Source organism: Stegodyphus dumicola, chromosome X1, assembly GCF_044657685.1.
Source record: "Stegodyphus dumicola isolate Sdum_Otavi_A_Nest chromosome X1, ASM4465768v1".
In the NCBI taxonomy this organism is placed as follows: Eukaryota; Metazoa; Arthropoda; class Arachnida; order Araneae; family Eresidae; genus Stegodyphus; species Stegodyphus dumicola.
The window spans coordinates 197,726,068-197,743,350 of NC_140780.1; the positions used below are offsets into that span (position 1 = coordinate 197,726,068).

Sequence of the window (17,283 nt, forward strand, 5' to 3'; positions counted from 1 at the left end):
AGGAATAAATTCTAGCATTCATGAGACATCAAAAGACATAGCCATCTTCAGTAAGCTACAATATTAATCATTCTTCGAACCAAATGCTAAAGATAATACTTTTTAAATTTCCAAAGGAAAGACGTTTTGGATTTGTAATGTTTTTGTGTTGGAATCTATCCAACATTCATTATAACATAAATTACTATTCTAATCATTTCTATTTTGCGATTAAATTTTTCGCTTTTATTGATAGTTTAATCAATAAAATCTTATTCGTTAGAGTGATTCATGGAAAGTATTGGAAATGCAATGATGGATAACTTACTTGAACCAGAAACCAAGTATAGAAATGAACAGTTTAAGATTATGAATGGATATATTATTTTTATATTATTATTATTATAAGGGCGCAGCTCCGATCTTCTTAGCCGGCACATGCCGGCCGCATGATCAAAAAATGGGACTAGCCAGACGAATGGATATATTTTGGACTACATTTTCCACTTAATATACACTGTTTAGAAAGCTCATATGAAATCAAACTGCAAATTTTACTGATATCTACGTTTTCCATTCAAGTTTAAGGCCTTTATGTTTTAAACTGAAATGAATGTCAGAGAAAATTCATTACTTATTTTTTGATTTCAAAATCTCTAAACCAGCGGTTCTCAAAATTTTGACTAACGCGTACCATCTAAACAAAAATTGAAAAACCTTGGTACCACCATTACATTTTATAGTGATTATTTTTCATTTTCTCAATGAAAATATTAAAAAAATATTTTGCCATTTGAAAAACCTATTCGTATTAAGTATGCACACATAAAAATATTAGATTGAAAAATTGGCTACAATTTTAAGTATCAAAATTTATGTTATAATATTTTAATTCTAAAATTTAGTGTGAAATTTGGGCCTGTTTTAAGGGAGATTAATTTCTTCATGTCTGGTCTTATTTCACTTCGTTTTAGCCGTAAATTAAGATCCACGTTTAATTTTGTTCTGTATTTATTTTATGGAAGTAAATCCTTGTTCATGGAAGTAAATCCTTGTTCACACAAAAAGGAGATAAAAGTTTAATAGCTTCATATGAAATGCCTTTAAATTCTTTTTCTCCGGTACAACCAACAATTAACAGTGTTATTTTTTAAATCTCCAGTTAGAGTTCGATCACAGGAAATTTCTGTCAATTGTTCTTTTTTTCCCACGAGATTTTGGAATTTAATAGTTAAAAACACTCTGTTTCTTTTCGTACCACCTATTTTGCTCTTGAGTACCACCGGTTGAGAATCAGTGGTCTAAACTATTCATGAACTCTGTTGTAGCGTGAATGATTCTACCATAATAGCATGCCAGTATACGGCAGTACATTCTGTGGGAAGATTGATTTTACGGTACTTATTTTCAAGCATTGTTTTTGTCTGTAATATGGATCCTTCATTTCTCAAAAAGGTGCCATATCAGAATGTTTGAGTGGATAGAAGCATGGAAAAATATATTTATTTATTTTCATAAAAATCAAATGTCCTACGCTAAAATACTCTTTTCCTTCGAGAGAAATTCCTCAGCAGCCAGGAAGTAAGGAATCAATAGAAATAGTCTTACGAGAATAAGTGGGAGGAGAGATAGGAGTAAATCGGGAATAAAATAAAATAAAATAAATAAAAAAAAAAAAAAAAAGACAAATTCGTTTGATGTTTCGATTGCTTTGAAAAGGTATAATAGAGTCCAATAAAAATAATGATGATAAGCCTTTTGCTACATTAATGACAAATATGAATGGCGGCCAATTATTCTAGAGAGAATAAGTGGAAGAAAACAAAAAAATATTATTTGACTGACTTATTCGGGCAATGTCCTTTTTCTTTGACGCCTTTCAACGAGATATCGAGGGAAGTGGTCCCTAGAAGTAAAATAAATTAATTTTGATGGGCTTTAAGATGGGGCCAGTTCTAAAGTTTGATTTGGTTGTGACAAAGCACTCGAGGGTTCTGCCTAAGAGGGATGTCTTCGTGAAGGATTTTCTAAGGGACAGTAGCTCGTATACATATGAGGAAAACCACGAAAACGCCCATGCAGTTAGCCCACTTGTAGAGAATCGAACACTGGACCGAAAGCCCCGTGTTCAGCTACTTCACTCCTCGGCCACTGGTGTGCCTATTAACCAAGGACCTGAATAGGCATGATGTTGATTTGTAGGATTCATTTGGAACTGGCGCTAAAATCTGAATAACGATAGCAGAATGCAGCATCAAATATTACATTTACTTCAATATTTTCTATAGCAACCAGCTTTTTTTTTTTTTTTTTTTTTTGTCTTCTATTATTTTGTGTAAAAGAAATTCATTATCTGAATTTGGATATGGATCTATGCGTATTACAGCTAACGTAACACAGCGCGATTTCATTAGACCGTAATATTTTTCATTTATGATTTTCAAGAAAGTCAATAAAACTGTTAATGTAAAATTCCTAAGACGCAGAAAAATTTCAGTTTAATATAAGTAAACTAAGAGAGTATGTCAATGAAAAAACTATTTTGAGTATTAAATTTTCTTTATCATCCGAGTGTTTGAATACAAATTATTCGCCAGCAATTATACGTTAAATGTTTCTATCCGAAACACTGAGTCACGTTTGTCGCATTGAATTTCTACAAGAAGGTAAAATCCTAATCTTAGATTTTAAATGCTTAATTATAATCACAGAAGAAAGCAATATATGAATGCCACGTTCTTTTTCAAAGATTACTACTCTGAGAAGCAAATTTATCTTTCGAAGGCAATATCTTCTGACTTACGAATCATACCTTCGCAGTTATTCCAAAGTTAACTTGATATAAAATTAGCAAAATAACAACCTTGTGTTTGGCGTAAATTTTAGTCATAATTACTCTATAGATTTCGAGGGAAAACAGGTACAGGCCCCTCTTCATCAGGAACAAAGAAATCTGCAACGATACTTTGATACATTTTAACAGGATACATTTTGATACATTTTAACTGTGTCCAGGAACATTATCCTGATATACAGGCATATCAAATAAACCCCTTTGGAGACATTTCACATGATTTACATATTAAAAAAAAAAAAAAAAAAACACCTCTTAGCAGGGGATTGCAGGGATAAATTTAGCAACGTACTTTGGTATATTGATACCCAAAAGGGGTCGATCAATAAAGCTTCTTCAACTTCTAAACTCATGAAAGTTAAAAGAGCTGTTAAATCTTCGCAATACTTCCAAAGCAGTTTAAAAAAGAATCACTTATTCCACCTAATGCTAACTGTGTTAAGTTTTATGCTCTCTTCAAAGTCCACAAAAATGGAATTTTTTTTCGACCTATAGTTTCCAATTTAAGAATGACATCATCTCCATTAATCAAATATTTAGTTTCCATATTTCTCTTTTACTTTCTAACAATATTCACGCTGTAAAATATTCTTTGGAAGTCGTCGATAAACTTAAAGATATTTCTCTTCTGCGCTCCATTATGGTTTCTTTTGATGCTAAAGCACTGTTTATTAATGTTTCAATCGAAGGAGCACTGAAATGTCTTGAAAATAGGCTTCTATTTCACACGTGCTGAAATTGGAGCGTTAATTTCTCTTACCTTCTCTTCTCTTCTTCTTAAAGTCTCTTTGAGTCGAACTCACTTTGTCTTCCAAAATGAATGTTACAACCAAATTGAAGTATCACCTTTTAATTATCATTTTGGTGACATTTACATGCACTATTTTGAGGACAAATTATTTGAGAAAATATCTTTTGTTTCTGAATTCGCTACGCAGGCGACACATTCGCGCTTTTTGATGCTAATAAAGCAGATTCGTCCTAGATTTTATCTGTTATAAATTCGATTGATTCCCTTCCCTTCCTTGATTTATTCTACTAATTCCAATTGTATGTGATTTCAGCACTACTGTTTATTGCAAATACGGTTCTGTTTGTCTCCCATGTCATCCAGCTAAGGAAAAAATGGTGCTATTGCCTTTGCTTGCAAATGAACTCAATTATTTGAGATCAGTTTGCACTGACCGAGAATTTTCTCCCTTGGTCATTCAAAAGCCTTTAAGAAATTTTCTTCTTGCCGCTACAGAAGGAATTCCGGTGTTAGAAATAGCCTTAATAATCTTGCGTGCTTCCATTTCAATTAAATTACACGGATTCTCCAGAACTAAAATTTTGAAGTCATTTTCTCGCCTATTAATAAAATCCATGGTTGAATTCTTAAAGATACCTTTTCTGATTTTAATTCTTGAGGAATATGTAGCATATGTTGTCACTGCAATTTAAGATATATCGGCCAAACTAAAACAGCGTTAAAGTTTCACATCAAGGCACACAAATCTTATGTCTAGAAATTAACGAGTCTTCGATAGCTAATCATAGTTGGAAATTTAATTACAATTTTGACTTTGATCTGCAAAAATTATCCAGAAAGCTTCTTCCATTGGTGAATAGTATTTTCTTGAAGCCTTTCCCACTCACAAAGATTTATTTTGTTTAGTTAATGACCTTACTTCCAATCCGATTCTTCCTAACGCGTTTAAAATTCTCTCAGCTTAATTTTTAACTTTCGTCACTATTTCCGCCGACAGATGGCGCTACCTTCTTGTTCGCTTTACTCCTTTTGAATATAAATACAAACGTGGTTATAATTACTCAGCTCTATATGTAGAAGAATAAAATAATATTTTTGCTCTACACTTATTGCGAGCCTATATTATAGGGCCCTAAATGCGTAATTTTAACTTAAATGTTTTACGAATCTTATTACATTGGCAAGCGAGGTACGGCTTCGTCTGTAAAAATATGACAAAGTCCTGTAGAGGTTTCAGATAAATCACTTTTTTATTAAAATTTGAATGTAACAGAATGCATAACCTGTGTATACAATTAAAACTCCACCACTTAAATGGGTATTCAAATAACAAGGTTGAAGCAAGGGCAGTACATGTGCATTCCCGTAGGTGTATTACATATTGACGCCCTTTGCTAATTCTAAAACTTCTCATCAGTTTTAAGGAGAAAACACCAGGAAGCTGTCCTAGGATCTCTTGCTCCTCTTTCCCTATCCCACGCCCTCGAGAGGACTTTCTGTTCATCGTGTGTTTTGAGTTTTCCCTAACCACAGAGACACTATGCAAACATTCATGCCTTCTCGGAGAATCAAACTCGGAACTTCAGTATGTTAGTCAGCGTCACTAACCACTACCCTGTCTAGGTAATAACAATAAATTGACTTCACAATTTAAAATGGATTCGTAGCCTGAGTCTACACAGTTTGGTTTAACTAAGCTGGCTTAAACTCTAATGATGCGATTTAACTTCAGCTAGAAAATGGCTAATGCCGGAATATTAAATGAAGTATAGCTACAAGCGTCGCTGCCAGAAGCTCTGTATTTAAACCTTTCAAAACCTTCGCCTTAAATAGGCGTGAATTATTCCAGTCTTGTGAGGGCTACGAAAAGGAGAATTTATAGCAAAGATCCAAATCATAAAAATGAGTTAATTAACATAAAATAGAGGAAATAGAACAAAAAGAATCATGAACAACTGTGTTGCCAAATGAAACAATTGGCCAAGGAAATCTATTAAAATTTTTTTAATGGGATTTAGAAAGAAACTGTGTAAGAAAACTTTCTTTATAACTTTTCTTTCAACACGAATCCTTAACGAATATTAGGATCTATGATCGAGGATATTCCGCAATTTCAGAAGTTAGTTGAAGTAATCTACTTAACTTTAAAAATCCCTACTGTTATTTTGATAGAGTTATCCAAAGATTCGACGTGTCGAGTAGGCAATTCGATAATAAGTTTTTCAATCAGTTTGAATCACTTGCAAAATTTGGAGTTGTAATATTCGTTAATTTTGGAACTGCTAGCTTTGATAAACTATGATCAGTAATGATACCAGCAATAAAACAAAAAAGAAACTAATTTCAATCCGGCGCACGTTCTGCAAGTCTTTAGAGCAGTTCCATTATAATTGCAGTTATTAAGGAAGAATGAGTAGGATTTTCATAATCGTTGTCCGGCGTCTAGTTCCCCCTTCCTCCCGTGGTAAGTCACGCAAACTAGCTATTCCAACATGGACAATTTAGCGCTGATATTTTTTATATGACATTTATAAAACTATCAAATCAAAGTTATACGAGCGCTCAAAATTTTCGGTGCCATTAAAAAAAGAAAATCAAAACATTTTCGCTTTGGACAGTTTGCAATTTTGTTTTCGCTTTTCATCCATGTTAATTTCTATCCCCATTTGTGCTATGATTAATGCTTTATGGCTTGGTTTTCTACAGCTGTCTGAATAGGAACGCACTGCAGCTTTTTATATCAGAAACTATGCTTCAGTGGGGTGATTTAGAAACAAAATATAATCACTAACTCCGTAATTACGAGCTATAACGGTTTGATATCTTAATCGAGCTTTTTCCTTCAGCATTTGCTCGCTCTTGTAGTATGCTTTGCGCCCAGGATATTAATTTACTAATGCAGATGCAAAGCAGAAAAAAATAAACGATTATTATAAAAAAAGTAAATGATAATTGCAGCAGTTGGGTACCTCGGATGAAATAACTGCATGAAAAAGAGCACTTTTTTAATTAATGATTTAATTTCTTTTTCGAGTCATGTCATAATGATTCATCTTTATAAAATCTTTCCCTGTATTCTTTCATCGATTTTCAATTTACTTTTTACTCTTACCTCTAATTATAAGCTTTGATTTTGGGCTTAAATGCATGTTTAACTCTTTTTAAGTATTGTTATAAAAATTAACGTTCTGATAAGGCTACAGTAAATATGAATTCTGTGAACTTCAATACAATTTTTTATAAATATCATTTAACATTACAGGTCGATTCAGATTGCTTCAATGGTTTATCAAATGGAGGACACATATAAGGAGGAAAAAATACAAGGCAAGGCTGTCATCAGCGAAGTAAGTATGGGTTAATTCTATTGCAATATGTGAAACAGTCTTCACAATTTACTAGTTTTATTTGATTTACACAGATTCACTACTCTTTTAATATGTGTATTACTAACATGAAATCTCACGCAAGCATACTCAAGCTCACTGAAAATCACACTTTTTGTCAACAAATCTGAGCTTTAGGTGAATAGCTCCAAATTTATTAAAGCTACGGTCAATTAAATTTTAAACTTATCAAAATTTGCTAGTTCCGCAGTTCAGTTAGAAAATATGAAAGACTAAAAATGTTGAAGATTAAAGCGTTTCTAAGCAAGTTATAAAGGACCTTATCCCATTCCTCAAATACTCCTCAAGCAGTTTTAAAATTCTGTATCTTTGTATTATTATAAAAAGTTTCATTCAACTCGATTTTTTTATGTTATAAGACATGGGGTAACATAGCTACCATGGTATTTTAGGAAGAGTTCACATGAAAATACTTTGCATTTATGTTTAACTTTTTTGCATGTTTACATTTTTTAAGTGTTAAATGTTCGGCATTTAACAGCTATTTTAAAAATAAAAAAGTGCCGTTAGCTTACTTAACCCTTTCACTACTCATTTTTTTTACACATGCTTGTAATTTTTTGTGTTAAACTATAAATTTTAGTGTTATATTCAACTGGTTTAAAGAAATCTTATATATATATATAAAACACATACTTTAGAATTTTTTTAAAAGGATATGTATATCCCAGCAGGCCAAATAAATGACATATACACCCATTGGCAGTGAAAGGGTTAAAGTCCGTGTCTATTGACTATTAAATAATTTTATTATTATTATTATTATTTGTGTGAAATTTGTTTTCTGAAACTTTGATTTTCCTGTGCCTTGAACTGAAGGTAATCCACGTTTAATATAATCCATAAATTTCTTTTTTATGAACTTCATTTGCAATAATATTGTAACACTTGTCTGAGGCTTAATTTAATCTTAACTAACTCAAAAACAGTTTACCCAGGTGTTACGTGAAGTTCCCGGGCGAGTTTTCACCACAAATTTAATAAGCTTTACTAGCACATAGACACTGACATTGCTTGAAATTTCAATTTATTCCACCTCACCACTTGTGAAGGTTAAATTAAAAAATTATACCTCAAAATTACCAGTCACCTGAATCTGGCTGAGAACACAAAAGTTTCCTTTAAACTGCTTGTAAGTGCAATATCTAATAGAGGCTGAAGGTATACAAATCACTAGCAGCTACTCAAAATCTGAATAACCATAAAGTCTATCTTGAGATTTTACTCTTGCGCGAGGCAGAAGCTACTCGCCAAGTGACAAACTGGGCGGCAGACAGCCGGCTTTAATGCAAAACTCTCATATGGTTGCGAAACTATTCCCCTAACTTTACATAAAACAGCCCAGTCGCGATGCCGATGCCGACTGCGATGCCGATGGGCCTGGGTTCGAATCCCAGAGAAGGCAAGGTTGTAACTGTCCGTCTCTTCACAGGAAAAGCGATGGTGGCCCACTTATTAGGTGCCTCCATAATAAAGAGACCACCACATCCGGCCTTGTATAGATTAATGGACTGGGTTACATTTGTAATTGTTCACAATCTGCCATTGGACCAATATATATATATATATATATATATATATATATATATATATATATATATATATATATATATATATATTAAACTGCTTACCACTTAAATCTGCATTAATTACTGGAATGAGTGAGCCCCTGACGAAATGAGACATTGTAAAGATAGGAAATAAAATCGAATTTAGTTAGTGTATAAGATATTTTTTCCCTCCTTTCCTCATGCCTCCGTGGTGTAATTGGAAGCATACTCGAACGTGTTCGTGAGGTCCAGCGTTCGAGTTCCGGCGAGGGCATTGCACATTTTTCGTGTCTCCTGCTTCAAAATAATCTAATGACTTTACAAGTGAAACTCAAATATAGTGCTTCCGTGTAACAGCTGCATTTATACAGTAACCAGCTACTTATTTCGTATATAGAAACTCTTACTCTTTTAATAATTATAAGAAGAAAAATCTAAGCTTTCTGATTTTTTTCACTGTTGGCAAAAATTCGATTTGAAATCATCCATTTATAGATTGGAAATTTATCCGAATCGTATACATTAGCAAAATGTAAAATTCAAAATGACAAAATGAACTTGTTTTAGTATTAGGTAATGGAAGGAAAGGACTACGCCTTTAGAACAAAATCGATTTTCTACCCCAGCGGAACTGTAATAAAACGTGGCAGAATAAAATCAGTAAACAGGTCCTATATTCTACAAAATTCACCTGCACTTAGCGATTTTATTGAGCCATTATATTTGCCAATGTAGAGGGACTAATTACCAGACGCGGAAGACAGCCCGATATCGATCCGGAGGCAATCAGTAGCATCCTTCAATTTCCAGTAGAACGAAGATATAGAGTTTTACATAACAGCGATAACATCTTTAAAAGCGAGAATTTGCAGTTAAATACCGCACTTAGGCATCGCTATGAAATGTTATTGTCGCAAAGATACGACATTCATTCATGAGGTCTGCTTTCTAATAGTTCCGCTAAAATTCGATTGGGGTAGCGAAAAGCTGAATTCTCCTGAAGGTTACTTATGCTATTTTTTTGCGGTAAACTGTAATTCAAACTTCTATAATCAGCCACTGGTTTTTGCAGATCATGTTGATCGGAAAGTTTTATTACATCCGTTCGAAGGTTTTAAAAAAAGATCAGATGTTGATAACGGTCAAAAGCTTAATTATAAAAGTTGCGTTGGAATTAAAAGGAATGTAAAACATGGTGTTATATAATCACGAAATGAAGAAATTTGCGGAAATATGTCGATCTTCTTCGTCAGTCATAGTAAAGTAATATGTAAGTAATAGTTACATACATGTAAACATCATTATTAAATAATTACTTAATAAAAGCATACGTAGTGAAAAGCCGTGCTAAAGATTTAAACACCTTATGCAAATTTCAGAATTGCTCATCCTGAATAAACTTAGCGCTTTTAAATTAATAGGTATTTAAGCTATTACATTTCAATTTTCTCCCCTGTTTCATATTTTTAAGTTGTAAGTGCGTCATTCATTCTACTCTTGGCTTGGCTGTGTGTTTAACACATGTGTTTATTATAAAAATTGTAAAATTCGTGACGGGGAAAAGATATCATATAATACATAAAACATGACACAGACAAAGTTTATTAATTAAACGTGTTTTGATTTTACGTATGTGGCATAAGATTCGCAACATCTAATTCATCTAATGAAAAAAACTTGGATAACCCGTTGATGAATCCTAAACACGTTGCGATCGTAAAAAAGGAGAGAATCGCTATGACCTTGAAGTGCCTATTTTAAAGTAAAAAACTACAGTAATATAAACTATAGTTAGTACAAGTATTCCATTCCGTTGCTTCTCCCTTCCAGTCATCAACAGTCTAACACTTTGGATCACCCCACAGTTCTTTTAGGCAGCCATAATACTTTTAATTTTGTGGTTTCTTATTTTGTACTTTTCTAATGCCTTGATAATAATGTGCATGTTTTCTTATCCATAGTGCACAGACGTGAAAGAAAGAACTAATATGTGTAACTTTTAATTAATGCATTTTAATTCAGAGGCAGTTATTAGCTAAAGATACTTTAAAAGAACTCTTCAAGGTAGTGTATTTAATTACTTCCCAAATTATTTCAAAACAACAGTTTTTAAAATTGCTGATGCATGTCGAATTCCTAGAATGATTCTTAGAGAAAAATCTGAAACATTTATTGCAAGTCTGTCATAGGGATTTGAAATGTTTGTAGAATTGCTGTGAAAGAACCGATCCTGGTTTCAGTAGCATAATTCTGGTTTCAGTAGCAAGATCCAACTTTCATAATGAAGAGTTTTTTATTGAAACTTTACCAAGATTTCTCAAAATGTCATGTCTGAGTATAGATTAAAGTCAAGAATCTAGACTTCCCGTTAAATCTACATTCGAGGTTTCTCCTTAACACCCTTCATCGACAAGGCGAATCACACCTGGTGCCTCAACTAAGGCGATATTAGATTGTTTCTATGCATAGAGACACACCCTTAGCCATGAATTTGTCCCACTGACAACTTAATCCCCCATTAAAGGTATAGCGTACTCTGCATATTCAAAAGCGATAAGGAAATTGCCGTGGAGGCAATTTGTCGCACGTTTTCTCTCTAATCCCCTATCTGATTCATCAATAATTTAACACTAAATTTCGGGTTTAAGACCATGTACTGCTCTCGGTGAAACGAGGATTAAAGTAAATGATCAAACCACAACGTCTTTGTCAAAACGACAGACGGTTTATTAAAGACAATGTGATCGTCAGATTTCTTTTTTCAATTATGTACGAATTATGTGAGCTCAGACTTGGACATCCTTAGAACGAGTTTCCTTGGGACGACATTATTAACAAATATAGATGCCGTGGCAAATAGCTTAAAGATGGGTTTTGCGTACCGTTTATTTATACCTCCATTCTCACGGTATAACCAATATTGTTTTGAATAAAATTGGTTTGCAGTATAATCACACAACAGATGAAATTGCTGAGCATAACTCACTTAATCTCAAGCTCTAAATCCAACCAGAAACCAGAGTGCTATTATTTTTCTTAATTCCCTTTGTAATTTAGCCTTAAAAAACAATTTCTGCTCTAAACAAATAAACTTACCTAAAAGAGCCTAATTAATTGACTTAACATTTAGACAATTTCATTACGACGTTCGATAGACAAATAATGATTTCAATTACTGTTATCTGATGTAAATTCGCATAACACATAAAACGTAAATCTACTCAGGTGCGTTTAAACTGCAAATGTAGACATAGCAGCAGTTGATTGACATTCTGAACTTCCGTTTTTAAAAAGATTTTGATTAGATTTTCGGTTAATGCATTATTACGTATTATAGTGCTTTGGAATCTTTTTAAAGCATTCCATACCAATTTAGCATTTGTGTAGGCATAAACGATTGCAGCTAAATTTCAATCTGCAGGTAATTTCAAGCTGACAGTTTCTTTCTTCTGACATTTTAAGTTTCAGACTGATGCTTTTATTATTGTTTAAATTCAGTATTATTTTTAATTTTAGACAATACTTTTATGTTAGAAGTATACCTATCTCGAATTCAAATAAATTAGTTTTATTGGAAAAAATGTCTATAAATACTAAGAAGCATTTTGTTCCAAATTTTATAAACATTATAGCTCTACAGAACTAATTTGTTTGCGAAACAAATTCCAGTGTTTTGATAGTTGCCGGCAGAAGGAGGAATGCGTAAATTTAATGAGCCTATGCAAAAACTGAGCATGCAAATTTTAAGAAAGTTGTAATAAGAAATATACTAAAATAAAGCATATACTTAGTCAGGCACAGCCAGCGGAGCGGTTTGGTTTCTTAAATGCTGCTTGCATTATAACAATTGGTCATTTTATTTCTCAAACATAATTATAATTCGAAACAGAAATCATGCCGCTTCACGCTCGGTTACAATTTATTAATTTAATGTTTTATATCACATTATATGAATACAAATTTTAACCAGTTTCAAAATGTGCGATGCATTCTTACTGCCGAAATAACACACAAAATGCAAATAAATCTGTTTCTGTTAATATCTGACTGAATGGCTCAATTATACTACACTATATATGTAATTTTATCGTGCATTGAAAGAAACGAAACGCATCTGATGTATCTAGTTTTTCTCTAAACAATTAATTCACGAATTTAAGTCTAGATTTTATTTTCATGCGTTAACTCTCGGATTAGTTGTGCAGAAAAACTAAGCTCTTATTTTTTATGTATCATTTCTGGAAAACTGACAGGTTATTTAAAATTATTTTTCTTATCTGGAACAGTGATTCTTCACTGAGGAGCGCATATGGGTTAAAAATATCTATTTTCAAATTATCTTGTTCTTTTTCATTTGCGAAATAAGTTATTGTAACGTTGATCATTGAGATCAACTAAGATCAGTGAGTTTTATTTCGTTTTCAGTTTATTTAAAATTAGCCGACAGTTATAACCAGATAAAAAAGAATTTGAAAACAGAAGAAAACGTTTGGCTTTATATCTGAGAAAAAGAATATTCAGTGTGTCTTAAGAAAGTTTAAAATTTTTGTATAGTAAGAACCTACTTTCAAAGAAACAGAGCAGGAGTACCAGGAATTATTTAATTATATCTACAAAATACCACATAAATTATGTAGAATAAAATGTCTATAAAAGACTTTTTAAGTTACGCGGTTTTTAGGTAAATGCACTAAAAATAAATTAAATGAATAACGTTCATAGTTATCACAACATTCTTCGTTACACGTGATTAAAACTTAAATTATACGTTTGCTGAGAACTATAATTTTAAAGGAAAATTGCAAAGAGAAATTTAAGGGAATTGAATGCAATCATTTTTATACTGACCGTATTATTTTCTATAAAAACCTAAACTTCCCATCTCAGAGGAAGCGAAACATACCAAAGCTTTTATGGCTCCACCTGCTTAATGGAAGACAACAGGTTTTTTAGAACTCAGTTCATATATAGATCTTGTACGGCATTCGACAGTTTATAGCATTCGGCTTTCGATGCGCAGTAATTCGTCCAAAGCACCGATATATTAAATTTTGACTAGTCTACAAACATAACATTGTTTCAAGGCGATAAATCTTTGCTTACCTTGGAAATTGCGAATGCTAGACGAATTTCCCTTGTATTCTTGTTAACGAAGAATGTCCTTGATCACATAGATACAATTTTCTATTGTATCTATGTGACCTAATGACTCTTCTATCAGTTTCAGGGGTAACTTTTATTACAAGCCATTCTTTTAAATCCCTTGCAAGTTTTACAACATTAAATTTCGGTCTTGTTTGTTTTTTCATAAGATAAATCTCCGCTTCCTTGGTGTTAGCTTGGAATGTGGTCCAGATTTCGATGCATTTTCAACAGTTCCACGCAATTCCCACTGTTTCATCACGCCAAAAATAGATGAACGATTTATATCAACTAGTTTTTGATATTTCGAATGCTTTTAATCCTTTAAATTGGTGAATAATTAACAGAACGTATAGTTAATTTGTAGCAGCTTGTCATGTTTACATTAGATATAGAAATGTCAATGTATTTTGGTGTGATTTCCAAATGCAGACGATAATTCTTGTCATATATTTTCACTTTGTAGGGATTTATATTAATTTTAACTAACAATTTAAAGTTTTAGATTTTTCTATAAGCCTTCATTCCCCTAATTGTCAGTGCCAGAATAGTTATATGTTGTAGCGCACGGGAAGAAATGCATATTTTCTACATTGAAGGAAGTAGTTAAAATCCGAGCTTTGGTAGGAGAAAGAGAGAGTTAGGCTCTGGTCGCCACCTCTGCCGTAGTTACGTTTGCTTATTGCTGGTTCAAGTGGCTTAATTGCATTTATCTTCTGCCACTAGCTTCGAAGGGGGTTTAAGGTACGGGATCTCGCTGAGCCCTGTAGGCTAGTTCTATCACTTGTTAATATTTCAACTTTTTGCTTCAATTATCTGACTTTTAATTACCGCCTAAGCAGCGGCGAAGTTTGTTACCGTCGAGTTGACGCATTGTAAATTTTCAAAGATTTAATAAAGGGTACTTCAACCCTTCTCTTGTGTAGTTTCCTGCTACTCCAGTTTTCAGACAGAAGTTCACCCTCTTAGACACTACAACTTAAAGCAAAAGATTATGACAAGAAACATCGTCTATCAAAACATTTGAACAAAATTTTCGAGTGTTCGAATTATTATATGAGTTACTAATTAAAACTTTTTGAATAAATTATTTTATTACAAGGAATAATTTGATGATATTTATTTTCCAACAAGAGAGGTTTAAACTAGAGAAAAAATAATGTATTAGGAAAAAAAATTTGAAATCTAGGTTTCAATATTTAGTACAATATCTATGTAAATAGAATTCAACAACACAAATGTCCAAAAACAAATATTAACCACTGTATTCAGCGTAAGATTTTCAACTGATTTAAGCAGAAAGGTAAAAAAAAAAAAAAAAAAAAAAAAAAAATCCAGCTTAGCAGGATTGTATTTAGTAAGTACTGATGGTTTATTTCAATAATCCTTTACGGTACGTTATGATATTTTAAACCATAGTATAGCTTAAATTAATATTTCTTTCGACTTAACTTAATAAGGCCGATAAAAAGTCTACGTATTCAAGCATAATTTTCAAATATGCTTCAAGAATCAGCCGTTCATTTATTTCTTGGATTAAAAGAAAGAAATGTCGATCACACTTATTAACGCGGAATCCATTAACGATTCCTCGTCTTGAACGCCTTTTTAAGTGATAAGGAAGCTTTTAAATTTTTTCTCCTTCGCTCTTTATTAGGTACTTATTTTTGGAATGTCATGAATTCAGTTAAACTTAATTGACATTGCGAAGACGTCTATCTTTAACTTCAGCTATGCCGTGTATAATCTTTTATTGGCTACGACAATAGACATTAAAATGAAACAAGAAGGTCATTAAAATTATTCCCGATACCCACTTTACGAACTTTTTGCTTTATAAGTAATAAGAACATTAGGATCCTCGATACTGTTTTATGGGTGCAATAAAGGAGTGATCACCGAATAAAGAGCTTTATTACTGGAAATATCAATGATAATCTGCCGAAGTAAGGCAAGGAAATTTTATTAAGTTTATTGGAGATTTACTAAGTGTTCACAAGAATTGTTACGCACCTCAGTTTCGATTAATTGTTCAAAATAAGCTTTAAATTTTACGCAACGTACGATACAAATACCTTTCGTATAATTCCTCAACTTAAGACAGGAAGATAAATGACAATGCAAAATTATACGATATAAAAGATTAAGAGTTTCTTTGTTGAAGGCCCGAGGTTCGAATCCCGCGAACGGGCTGGCTGCATGGGCGTTTTCGTGGTTTTCCCCATGTGTAACGTGTATACGAGCCAGTTTCCCTTAGAAAGTCCTCCACGAAAGGCATCCCTCCCTTTAGGCAGATAGCCCTCGAGGCTTTGCCATAATCATACACACACACACACACACACGTCTTTGTTGAAGGTTTCAGATAACGTAATTTGTATTACGAAACAGAATTCTCATATAAGAGATAATAAAATTTCAAAAAGCACATATGTGCGTTAATTTGGGGAAATGCATTTTAAAATCAACAATGATTGTGAACGGACCTATAAAGATGTATATGCAATGATGTATGATCAGTATGATGTATTTTCAGTATGATCAGTTTAATCAGAAATTCTGACTTACGAAAATTTATGGAAAAAGGACTTTCAGTAAAGTATTTTAAAAATTAAGAAATTCTATATCTATATATCTTGTTGTGAATTAGCCAAAACTGGAGAACATTTGGGCGCATTTGGGTCCAGTCCCTGTATAACTGTAATGTATATTGTAATTGAATAACTACAATTGATTCCTATATTAGCTGGAACCGTATCGGCTCTCATATTCCTTCCAGTAATTTTGAGAAGCAGAAAGTACTAGAGATATCTCGGCGGCCGGGAAAAAACTATATAAGGCCGCAGAGAGTATCAGTTTTCCTGTTGCTACCTCAGAACGACTTTGGAGTATTGAGATATATGTGACAGCTTCGCCTTTTAGATGCGCTTTGCATTCTGTTGCGTTTAATGTTTCTAGTAGTTTGAAGGGTAATACTGATTGTCCTCTGTGGTACTGTGAAGAGTTGTAGGAATATTTTTATATAAGTCCCAGAACTTCGTCTATCAAAACATATGTTTGAAGATGTTTCTTTCGATAAAATAAATTTTATCGAGATATTATCGGTTCTGTGTGCATTCAATCTATTACGAGCCCGTACGCACGCAACAATATATATATATATATATATATATATATATATATATGTAAGATAAAAAATATGAAAGCAAACTTCTAAATTTAATTCGCTATAACCTCTTATATTTTTTATTTCATTTGGGAACTTCATCTGTCTGTCCAAAAAATAGTGCTTAAGTCTAAATTGCGTCATTCAAATTAATCATGCGATCTTACGTAACCCTTAATGCAGATGCCTCTTAACCAATCACCGAATTGTTAACCATAACTAAAAACTGACTCCCTCTCTTCTTTCTATGAACTGATGCGTCACTTTCGCTTAAGCTCTCCTCCTGGCCAGAAGCTTTGCGGCTACCTTCTTTGTTCAAGGAATATGTGCTGATCTAACAAAAATGTAGAGCGCATAACTCGCTCGTCCGTATGTGAACCAAATATTGAGAATCCTGACTTGCTTTCCTCAATAATAAAGTTATCTTGAATCCGGAC

The 17,283-nt window shown here is 32.8% G+C and overlaps 1 long non-coding RNA gene across 1 annotated transcript in view; it reads left to right on the forward strand.

The window, feature by feature from the left end:
• The window catches only part of LOC118180843 (uncharacterized), a 110,040-nt gene that overhangs the window by 27,030 nt on the left and 65,727 nt on the right, over positions 1-17,283 (forward strand). Inside the window, exon 3 of the long non-coding RNA XR_004756778.2 lies at positions 6,847-6,931. This is a non-coding gene — a long non-coding RNA (uncharacterized LOC118180843). The remainder of the gene's footprint in view (positions 1-6,846; positions 6,932-17,283) is intronic.